General features: G+C 42.6%; 1 protein-coding gene across 1 annotated transcript in view; it reads right to left on the bottom strand.

Annotated features, from left to right (window-relative positions):
- CNTNAP5 (contactin associated protein family member 5) overlaps nt 1-12252 on the bottom strand; it is a 491198-nt gene that overhangs the window by 269419 nt on the left and 209527 nt on the right. The window lies entirely within an intron of this gene.

The following is a 12252-nucleotide window of genomic DNA, read 5'->3' as shown; positions in this document are numbered from 1 at the left end:
TTTACACAGGATTGGAGATGGGGATATTTGTATTTATAAATATATATGAATATCCCCATCCCAGATGGACCAAATGTGGGTCTGGCCCCAGGGACTGGATCGTCCATTCAAATGTCCCAGTGCTGCGAAGGTGCCACCCTTCCTGCCAATGGCACCTGGAACTTTGCTGTCTTCCTGCTCAGCTGGCCACTCAGCAGCCATGTGGGGAGACTTGTCCTTCCAACCCCTGCCTGGAGTGGCCAGCCCAGCAGGAAGAGAGTGGAGCCCTGGGTGCCACTGGCCAGAAAAGCAGGACCTTTTTGGCATCAGGACATTTGGTCCGGTCCCAGGGATGGTACCCTCATTTGGTCCAGCTGTGATGGGGAAATTCGTATTTATTTACGAACATTAATATTCCTATCTCTACACAGGATATGCCCAACCTTTGTTCTAAAACAGTGGCAAAAACATCTCAGAAGAATTAAAGTCAACACAACTATGTACAAAAAATATTTGAAAATAAAATCTACAAACAATAAGAAAACAGCAATAAAAAATCCATTAAAATATTTACACTGGAAGTAAAGTCAATCCATGTAAGCAGTGACTGTGAATGAATAGGATTTCAGATCTAGGGCGCCTACAAACCATACCATTTTATTTCTCATCCATACAGATTGGCATGGATGGCTGCCTCCTTTTGTTCCACAGCCCCAAATGATACAGCCTTCAGAGGCCGATTCAGCACTTTTAGTTTTACTCATAAACGAACTGGCAGAAGTAGAGATTTGAAACTGGATAGAGATGCCAGTTAGGTGCCCATGATCTGGCTGCTGTTACACTAATATGGCTGATTTTTCCTCTGTTTTCTGATGCAGTCACACGTATTTCAGGAACAAAACTTAGAAACTACCACAACATGGATAAGTATGACTGGATCTGTAACTTACTACAAAAAATTAATTCATAAATAGAGTATGCCCATTTGAATCAATGGAACTTGAGGGAGCTGAGTCATCAAATCCCCACTGATTCAGTGGACCTACTTTAGTGCAAATTAATAGGCAAAGCAGAGATTTCAGCCACTGAAATTGCACTGTAAATGAACTTCCTTTGTATTGCAGTCCATAGATTATACTGAACCATGTGGCTAACAAAGCAGTTGTCCAATACTATCAAAGCACTGTGTTCAAACCTTCATTTAGCAAAGAATATTTTTCCATTTGTAGTGAACTAATCTCCTTTAGATAAGAAATAATAGACATCATTTTTTATTTTAGAAATGGAGGGGGAGCAAAGAAAGAAGAGATTAACTATGGACAATAGCCGTTAATGGGTTTATGTAACAGCAAGGGAAAAGCTCTGAAAAAATGTCACTTGCATTTTAAATAAACATAATTAATCAGAAAAGGAAACATGAGAGAAAGAATATTAAAAAGTTCTCTTTTTAATGCTTTTCATTCAGTCTCTGCAGATGAAAATGAAATCCAGGTAGATTTAGCATATGGAAAGTAAATGGGGATGTTATAGCCTCATTTCAAGACAGACTTCAGTTATGTTAAAGTCTTCAAAAAAAACCTCCAGTTTATGAATGTGGGATATTGTGTTTCTGTACCCACCATTCAAAAAGCCAGGAAGCCCGTGTTGTTAGTAGTAAAAAAGATGCCAAGGTTTATATAGCAAAGGACAGTTTGAATGTTGACAACACCAATGGCAGCAACTAAGATGGTCTACAGCAGTGGTCCCCAACCTTTTCTGACTGGTTGGGGGGGGCACCGCCGTGCTCACAGGTGGGTAGGGAATGCTCACAGAGTGGCAGAGCATGCTAGCGCACATGCACAAAGGGGCAGGGTGCATTCGTGGAGGGGCCGGGGAGGAACGGGGTACCAGTGTGTGCAGGTGGCAGGCCATGCATGCAGGTGCGGTGGCTGGGGGGAATGCATGCGAGGGGGGTGGGAGATCTGTCTCCACGGCCCAGTCCTGCCATGGCCACGGACCACAACCAGGCCGCAGACTGGGGATCGGGAACCCCTGGTCTACAGGATACCCTATTCTACTCACTACCATTCACAAAGTGAAGCTACACAAGGGAAAATTCCAGAAGCTGACTTCTTTTTTCATCAGTTAACCACTGACCATTCTCTTTCAACATAAGCAAACTTGGTTGTTTCAGTGTATTTGATCCATTTAAAATCTGTAGACAGGGAAGGTCACAGATAACTGCATGGGGGAAAGGAAAAACAGCTTTTATTTTAAGAAATCATAACTAAAAATCATTTGCCCAAATATACCCAAATTTGGGGAGGATCAAGAGCAAACTGTCTGCTATATCTGTGCCAAATATGGTGCCAAACATGCTCCGGTTCAAAGTTATATTTGTTTGGGGTCTCTCTCAGAAGTATCTACTCCTACCATTGTTTGCACAAGAAGAATGACACTGGATCCTTCTTATGCCCAAATGAGGACCCTTCTGATGGTGGACCTTACTGTTCACCTGCCAACTCTTGGTCTTCATGCATGGGATATAGAATTGAGCCCTCCACTAAATTTAAATGAAATGCCCTTGGGTTGTGCCTTCAAAAGTGTGATTACCAAGAACATTGGGCGTTAATGACAGCAAAGGTTGGCACATTTCTGAATTGTCCTTCCATCCTGATAGTCAGCAAAAGTAAATGTTGGGGGTTGCCAAGGCTCAGCACATGGCCAGTGAGCTGCATCTGCATTTATGAATCACCCGTTGTATAGGTATGTCTAATATTCATTCACCCAAAATAATACATACAGTGGTGCCTCGCACAGCGAGGTTAATCTGTTCCGGATTAACCCTCGCTGTGTGAAACATCGCTGTACGGAAGTAAAAAAGCAATTGAAACGCATTAAACTACGTTTAATGCGTTCCAATCGGCACGTACAGCGATACCGGCAGCCATTTTCGCGCCCTCCCCTCCCCTCCCCTTTCGGCTGTTCCGGCGGCCATTTTGAAGCCACGGAACAGCTGATTGTCGGGTCGCAAAGTGAAGGTCGGTAAGCAAGCAGCTTACCGACCTTCACTCTGTGATTTCCCGCCTATACGGGCACCGTTTTGCGATCGCATTTGCGATAGCAAAAACAGCCTCGTAGAGCGAATTCATTGCTCTACGAGGCGCCCGCTCTGCGAGGCACCACTGTACAGTGCAATATAATTACAGTATTCTATTGTGTTGCATCCTGTGTAGTTTGTCTTGTCCTTATCTAAGATACATGTCTGCTGACAAAGACATCCCTTACAAGAGAGCACTACTGAGTTTGAGTCACTGAATCTAACCAGAGCTTAGAGAAGTTACTTTGTGGACTCCAGTTAGGCATCCTTCAGTCTCAAGACACTATGGTAACGTGCTCTGTAAGGAGGACTTGGAACAGCATCTAGTGTGGCTGATAAGGCCAATTCAAGAGTGACAATCCCTTCCACACTGAAGACAAATACAATCTGTCCCCTGTCCAGCTCCCTGATTTTGCTGCTTCCGGGACTGTCTCTTTGCCTCAGCCCGCTGGACAAGTGTCTCTTCAAAATGGGAGAGGGCATGATGCACTGCCTGCCTCCAGGCTGAGCGCTCAGATGTCAGGGTTTCCCATCTGTTGAGGTCCATTCCTAAGGCCTTCAGATCCCGCTTGCAGATATCCTTGTATCGCAGCTGTGGTCTCCCTCTGGGGCACTTTCCCTGCACTAGAGTATGCATGCTAACAAAAACTTTGCGGACTACATCTCCAAGAATTTCACAGGGGATGCTTGGGATTTAGTCTAAAAAGAATTTTTATGAAAAACTGAATTACATTTTTAAAAACCTAGCTAGCTAGCCAGTGATATACAGATCTAGCAGATAGAGTAATGGAATAGGACTTTAGGAGATCTGGGTTTGAACCGTTGCTAAGCCATGGAAACTTGTGGCAGAGGAGATGACAATGGTAAAACCACTCTTTAAATATCTCACTTAATTTGAAGGCCCTAACTGGATGACCATAAATTGGTTCTGACTTTATGGCACATAACAAGTGCCATATACATTAGGGCTGTATATATTATCTTTCTGAGATTCAGATCAAAACAGAGTGGTTCTTTTTTGTTCAAAGGGTATGAGAGAGGTTTGCTTCCAGCAACCCAGGTAGGTTATCTGCTCTTCCTCCACAAGACCCTGGAAGAGTCAGTATCTCCAGGGCCCTAGGAAGGCAAGGAAGAGGGAACACCAAGAGGGAACCTGAGGATGAAATTTATCTGGGAGGAGAAGGGAAGGGATCATTGATGGGTGTAAAAGATCGTAGGGAAGAAAGAAAAAAGGCTGATACGATTAGAGCCTCATCCAACTCAGTATGTGCTAAGAGCAAAACGTGATGTGTAGATTTGCTTCACTTCACCTTGTGAGGCCCTCTGGACCCACTCCAGGTGGCAGCGGCAGTGTAGCGTCCCTTGGTCATGACTCCATCAACTCCAGGTTGCTTGTAACAGGATTTATTAAATAACACCAATGTAAACAAGGCCTATTACCTGCCTGTTGCTCCCCTCTGGTATGACAAAGGGTTTAGTTTCCTACACTAGCCCTTTAGCAGCATTCTGTCCAGTTCCCACCTCAGTTGCCTTGACTGAGGGCCCTGCACATTCCTCCTCCTCTTCTTGCAGAAAGCAAATTTGAAAAGTAACTAATACACCAGTCCTCTTTTGATCTTAGTAGGTTTACTCCTCTATTTAGGTTCTATGTCTCCACTTCATCTTTGATGTACATCAGTGAGAATACACACACACACACACACACACACAGAGAGAGAGAGAGAGAGAGAGAGAGAGAGAGAGAGAGAGAGAGAGAGAGCCCATATAGCCATTTTAGCTTTCCAATGTAAGTCATCAGTAGCCTCAGGAATAGACACAAATCTGGTCCAGAGATCTAATCAAGTGGTGCACAAATAGCTCCAGACCAAATCAGGATACAATCCAAAGTCCTGAATTGGCCTCTAAATTGGATCAGAAATCCTGTGCATGGATCCAGTATATGTTGCTGTGAGATGCATCACTTTTGCCTACGTGCCAAGAATTCAAAAACAGTCTAAAGGGAATGCTGCATCAGCAAATACTAACAACGGTTACCAAATGAGATTCAATTACCTATTGCCTGGAAAGCATGGTAGAAAAGATAAAACTTCCTTTCCAAAATAAGAGACCACAGCTGAGGAAATACCACGTTATTAAATTATGATGTTTTTATCACAAATTCCTTCTAATCTGATGCTAATGAACAGTACTTAAAGATTACATTTCAGAGAGAGAAAGAGTCCTCCCTAAGAGGAAGGCAAGAAGTTTGTTTGGTTCTCTTCCTTGTTTTTCTCCTCCCTCCCCCCTTTGGGGAGCTGATGGTGTCTTTCTATTTCTATATATATACTGCAGAGTGGTACTTCAACCTTCTATTTTTTTCTTCTGCTTGACTGCCTACGGATAGCTGGATGCAGCAGGCGCAGCTAACGCGCCTCACCCAAGACAGAGGTTCAATTACAGAGAATCAAAGACCAGGTTTTCTGCATGGACAGAGATGACCCTGCACGAAGAAGAGCTGAAACAGCTGTGAAATGAATCCTTGAAGTGGACAGATGGGACAGGACATACCAGGGCTCTCAAATGATCATCTGGGAAAAGCAAAATTTTCTAACCAGAGCCAGAGAGAGAAAGGGAAGGCGGGAGAGGCGTGGTGGGTTGGTGAGAGAGAGTGCACAACCAAATCCTTTTGAACTAGCATGTTTTAAAGAGAAAGGAAGAAAAACAATATAGCTAACAATTAGCAGTATTTGTTGATTAAATATTTTCCTCTTAACAGATTAATCTGTTGTCTAATTAATGGAAATAAATACACATCTCTTAACCCTTACTCTGAAACTATTTAATGAGTATCTCTAAATAAGCAAACATGAACCACCAATTAGGGCTGTGGGAATAATATCCGAGGAGGCGGAGGAGGGGGAGGAGGGGGAGGAATACAAGAATCAGTGCTATCATGCCTGAGCTGAAACTAGGGAGGGGTAAGGATTGTAGCCGAGACATAATAATTCTAATACGGAAGAATGCAAAGTCCAGAATATGAAAATGTCTTTTCAAAAGCTGAATAATTATGTTAAAAAGGGTAAATTTTAAACTGGCCTGGAATTCAGGACCAAAGCTGACAACCCATTAAAGTTAAATACAGTATGTAGCTACCAACTGTGGTTCTATCTGTTTCACTCTGGGGTAAGCTCAGGAGATCTGATTCAGATGGGACCTGAGCCTAGGAGGTAAGAGGCATTTTATCACCGGACTCCACTCTATTTCTGAACTGGACTGGGACCAACACTGCTTGCAATTTGTTTTATAAAAGAGTGATCCATTATTGCAGGAACAAGGAATTGCATCCTTTAGGATGCTTTTGATCTACAATGTCCATCATCTCTAGCAAGCATACCCAGTATTGAGAGATCCCAGGAATTCCAAAGTTGCCCTTCCTTATCAACAAGGTCACTGTTTTGAAGTACAAACTGCAGATGTTGGGTCAGCTGTGGCACCTAATGCAGGTAGATGAGGACCAGAAGCTTAACCCAGGGAGACTATTAACCTTTACACTTAGAGTCCTAATTCAGATCTGCCTCCCATGCTTATACATGAATAAACAAGGGGGAAAGGGGGCTTTAAAAGAGTTTTAAATCCAACACTTTTCTAGTGGAGATCAGATAGCATAGTGGTGTTGTAGTCTTCCATACTACCTAAATTTCTGGTCCAGAGAGTTTCCCAGGATGCCATGTTGCTTAATATAGAAAGTCACACTACAACAAGCCCACTGAGCCAGTGGGGATCTGTCCAGTCAACTCCTCTGGAAGTTCCATTGATTCAAATGGTCCTGCTCTAGTTGTGACTTACTATGCTGAAGCTAGTTGCAGCTACAGCAGGCCCATCTGAAGCAACTGAACTTAAATAGATGACTCACCAAATCCCTGCTGATTCAATGTGTCTATTCTAGCATGACTTACTACACTAAGCAAAAGACTTCAGCTCCTGTTCTCTTTGTTTCACTGCTCCATCTAGCCACGGTAATAATCTCTAATTATCTCTCCAGGCTTCCAGATAATATTCTGTCCCAGCTCTCATATTTCTTGCTAGTCTCTCATCCAAAAGTAACCAAGCCTGATCCTGTTCAGTTTCCAAAACAGGCTGAGACTGGATATGTTGAGGGTAGTATGGTGGTTCCAATAGAAGCAGTTCAGCCATAGAAACTAATCAGAGTGTGACTACGTTGGCATATAGCACAGAAAATTACATGGGACTGGGCTGTCCTATTCACATTTTTTCCAGCTGAACATATGATATAAAAACAATGCAAATCAACCTGGATGCCTCCCATCCACAGTTTTTCCCCCTCTGCTATTGTGGCTTAATTTTTTAAATGTTTTTGACAGCAGATCCATTCATATCAGTTCACGTGGTGTTATGCCTGAACCAATGTAGAAAACTTTTGTGCAGGGATGCTGATGGTTGATGTGATGGCAGGGCAGCTCTTCCCAAATAATGACATTTTAAACACACACACACACACACACACACACACACACACACACGTGAGAACAAGAGAATGAGAGGAGAAAACTGTCATTCAAGTCTTTGTTTACAGCTTGCTGAGGTAGTGTTGCTGTAGCCACGCCTCCCATAAATCAGAAAAGCTATTTGGCAATTGGTTGTTGTGGGTTTTTCAGGCTCTTTGGCCGTGTTCTGAAGGTTGTTCTTCCTAAGGTTTCGCCAGTTTCTGTGGCTGGCATCTTCAGAGGACAGCACTCTGTCCTCTGAAGATGCTGGCCACAGAGACTGGCGAAACGTCAGGAAGAACAACCTTCAGAACACGGCCAAAGAGCCTGAAAAACCCACAACAACCATTAGATCCCAGCCGTGAAAGCCTTCGTGAATACTATTTGGCAATTCTCTTCTCTTTACCTGTGTGACCAGTTAATGTGAATTTACCTCCGGAGAACTGATGTCCTAAGTTTGACTTCACAGCAGGTCAAGTTGCATTTTCTCCCACTGTGTAGTTGCATATTTATTTGGGTCACATTCATAACTTGGATCAGATAAAGTAACATCTGCTGTTGCCATGATATTCACAGCAACCCCAAATTATTTTTATTTCTTCTTTGGAATAGGCTTTGTCTTTCCTTTTCCAGTTCTTTCTTGTTATTTTTTCTGTCACCTCATCAGACTGCCTAACCACATCTTGAGACCCCCTTTGCATTTATGCCTCTCCATGCATCTTGGATTCATTAATGGATTCAGTTTAATTAATGTCTGTGCTCTGAACTGAGGTCACATATTTGGGTAATTCTATAGATATTATAATAACGCACATTCTTTCATTCAAGTGTTGTGCACTATGTAAAAGCTAATAGCCCCCAGATTTAAACATGAAGCCCAACTCCCTACAGAGTACACTGTCTTTTTGACCAAGATTTACTGTCCTTCTGCTGTTTTCATAATGAAAGGTGTTTAAGTTGCATTTTCCAACAGAAGTAAAATTAACTTTAAATAATATCAGCATAGTTTTGATAAGCTGACAAGCTTAGAAACTATTTTATTGGTTTATAATAATCAAAGAACACTAAAGCAGAACATGCACAAAAAGCAGTTAAGATGATGAAAAATTGCACACATTTCTAGGCAAATTAACCTGCACCAGGTAAGGAGAAAGTACAGCCAAGATGAAGCAGATGTTACCAGTCTCCTCTTCCAAGTTAACGACATTAGCGTAACATGTCTGTGAAAGACAGCAGCGTGGTGTGCCATCCTCCGATGAGAGCAGACAAGAGATAATAACACGGCGTGCAGGGGGAGAATTGATTAAGATAGAAGAGGGAGAAACTTGGAGAAATAAGGTGGTAGAGATATTCCTAGCAGAGAGTAGACAAGCAAGAAAAGGGGAGGAGCTGGATTTGATGAGATGGGACAAGACTATAAAAGACGAGGGTGAAGGAAAAGAGGAGGAGGAACATGGAGCTGAAAGAGAAGACAAGAGTACTCAGACAGAAGGGAAAGAATTACAAAGGTATGGTCCGATCGAACTACTGTAGTCCATGAATTCCCGAATCTTAGAAGTGGGGGAGGTTTATTACCCGATCACCCAAATCTTATAGAGAAAGAGAAGTTAAAGCTTAAACTGGGATGAAGTGAAGTATGACAGCGGTGCCACACTCACAGGATATAGGGAAGAAAGTGACCTATATCGGTACCACCAGCTACCTGCCATACCTAGAGGGGAACTATGTGAAACATCCCTGCTGCGGGACAATCTGTGCAGCCTTGAGTGGAGCAAAGCCGAACGAGGTCCGCATGGCATGATGAGGGAATGAAGGTTGGAAAGAGTTCGAGTGTGACAAATGTTAAAAGTTACAAGTTACTGCCTGAGTTGAATTGTTTGGACCTTTTCTATGTTGATAACCAAGAAGCTAAAAGAAATAAAGAAACCATGTTTTTACCATTATCTTCTTCTCCGTCTATTTTTCCCACTGAAAAGAGGGACCCGCCTCCCCCGGAGCAAGAACACAATCACAATGTCATTCACACTGAAGGGTAGAATTCTATTATACTCACTTACTTGGGAGTGTAACCCTACTGCAATAAATGGAATTTACTGTTGACAATCTGGTTTATAGTTAAATATATCTGAGAGTGAATCTCAATGACATGATCTCATGAGCCTTACTTTCAGATAAATATGTTTAAGATTATACTGCATGTGTAAATGAATGGAGAAGATATAACAGTGCAACTAATTAGCAATCTGTTCAGCAGTTTGGTCTGCTTTTGGGATGGGATGGTTTGTGCCTTTTTCTGGTGACCAGACAATATAAATGCCAGCACGAATGAGCCCATCCCAACACAGTTCCTACTAGCACTATTTTGGCTCCTTGTCAGGGTCCACTTTTTTTAGATGCAAGTAGGATCGCCTCATTTTGCTTTGATTCCAGCATGTGCAATTTCTGAAATCGAACCAAGGTGGATGGCTTGCTGATTTCAATTTCCCATCCATTTTCAATTTCCAATATCATTAAGTGGCTTAAACAGACATCTTAGCCACTTAATGAGATTGGGAAATTAAAAACTGCATGGAGGAGGAGAGGGAACAAAGTTTTTAAAGCATAGTTAAGGCAGTACTGCTGTGGTAGACCTTTTAAAAATACACACACACACAGAGAGAGAGAGAGAGAGAGAGAGAGAGATTCTTCTAGAAGGAGGAGGAAATAGGTGGGGGAAGGAAAGTGATTTTTCCCTTTCTTTTTTCTTTCTCTTTAAAGAGCAGTAGGGCTAATAATATACTGCACCTCTATGTAATGTTATACAACTCTAGCCTAATCCAGTCCAATCCAATTTAGCTGTCTAGCCAAGGCCTAAGATTCCAATCATCCACAAACATTATCTGTGTTTCCAAAACTGCAGTCTAGTGTACAAATAACTGGGAGCAAATCACACTGAAAAGAGTGGGACTTGAATAATAATATTTGTAGAATCAATATGCAGATTTCATAGTTTTCCATGGGATCTTGTCTGCTCACATTTTAACTCCTTAAACTTGGTGCCATGTTGCTGAAGGCCTTATATGATAAAAATAAATACCACAAACCTGGAGGACAAACATATATTTAGCCAGAGAATTTGTTACGGGAAAGGTGTAAGATTTCACAAAAGTCTAGGCAATCTAGTAACCTAACCACTGAGGTCTGAAGGAAATGAAGTTGAAAAGTCTGTCTCAAGGGCAGCCCCACATAAACTGCTTTGTGTTAATCCAGTCTTGAGATTCTCATTCTTTGGATCACTGCAAGCAGATGACCACATTGGAAGTGGAAGGCAAGTTGCCAAAAGGCACTATTAGCTAATGCCTAGTACCCATCAATTTGCTCAACGCTGGCAATTGCTGATGGTTTTCCCAGCAAGGAATCCCTCCTGGACCCCGTCAGAGATCAGGAGATTTACTGGAGTAGAAGCAGGGAAATATGCCCGGTGTGTGTGTGTGTGTGTGTGTGTGTGTGTGTGTGTGTGTGTGTGTGTGTGTGTGTGTGTGTGTGTGTGTGTGTGTGTGTGTGTGTGTGTGTGTGTGTGTGTGTGTGTGTTGTGTGTGCGCGCACGCACAGAGAGAGAAAGAGAGTGGGGGAAAAACTGAGCAGTGTAACAGCCTGAAATTGGCAGGAGCAACAGAAAGATAGCAAAATCCTGCAGAGGACAATACTTCAGGTAGAAACGGCACAGCACTCTCAAATATAATCTTCAACAGAAAATCAGCACAAATGCAAATATCACTCTGTTTTGAAGACCAGAGAGTAGGACAGACAGAACAATATCATAAATTCAAACTGCTTTGTGATGTAATGTAACAACATTGCATAATAAATAAATGGATCTCACAATGCAGGATGAGTCAAGGTGAAAAATAACAACAAATACCTATGATTATTACATGGATGGTTTTTCCTCTGCAAAATAAGTTACTATAGCCTTCTTTGGTTGCTCTTCTGTTCTTATGGTCCAAGTAATGGCCCACAATGACTAATGCTCAGAGAGAATATGATGAACATTAACTATTTCTTTGCAAAGCAATATGCAAGATTTATCCAGTTGCTGATAAGGATTCCTCAAGAGAATGACACCAGTTCCTGAAAAATATGGAATCATGCACAGGATTTCACAGGAAGACATGGAAGATGATTTTCTGGCTGGGAAGCTCCTGGACAGAAGGAAAAGGGCATGGCATTCCACAGAAAACCACAGGACAGGGAAGATCTGGATTCACAACAGTAGCCTTACCCATCAATTTGAACTGGACCTCCAGAGACAAAGATGCTTCAAGTATTGCCTGATGGAGCCTGGGTCCTTCAGGATGCGAAAGTGCAACCCCATCCAGACCAAACCAGCAGCCCAATTCCAAAGCTGGAACCACTCCCACACACCTATCTTGATAGGATCCAATGTTCCCTCTAAGCCACGCGGCCACACAGTGCAGCATCAGGGGTACCGATTTGCTTCCGGTCACGGCCAGACGGCTGCATGCACGGGGAAGCACCCTGCCCGGTGCTCTGGAAAATTAGAGGGAACACTGGATTCAACTGCAACTTTTTGACCCTCACCTGGCCCAGTTCTGCTCCCAGGCACTGATTCGGGACTTAGATTGTTAGGCTCCATCCATTCCCATCCACAACCTATACACACCCATCTATTGCCTTTCCCCTCTGCAATGTCACTATTTTTTTAAAGCA

The sequence above is a fragment of the Pogona vitticeps genome, chromosome 1 (assembly GCF_051106095.1).
Source record: "Pogona vitticeps strain Pit_001003342236 chromosome 1, PviZW2.1, whole genome shotgun sequence".
NCBI classification, from domain to species: Eukaryota; Metazoa; Chordata; class Lepidosauria; order Squamata; family Agamidae; genus Pogona; species Pogona vitticeps.
Note: the sequence above shows the minus strand (reverse complement) of the source record. Positions and strands in the feature narration are given on the sequence as shown.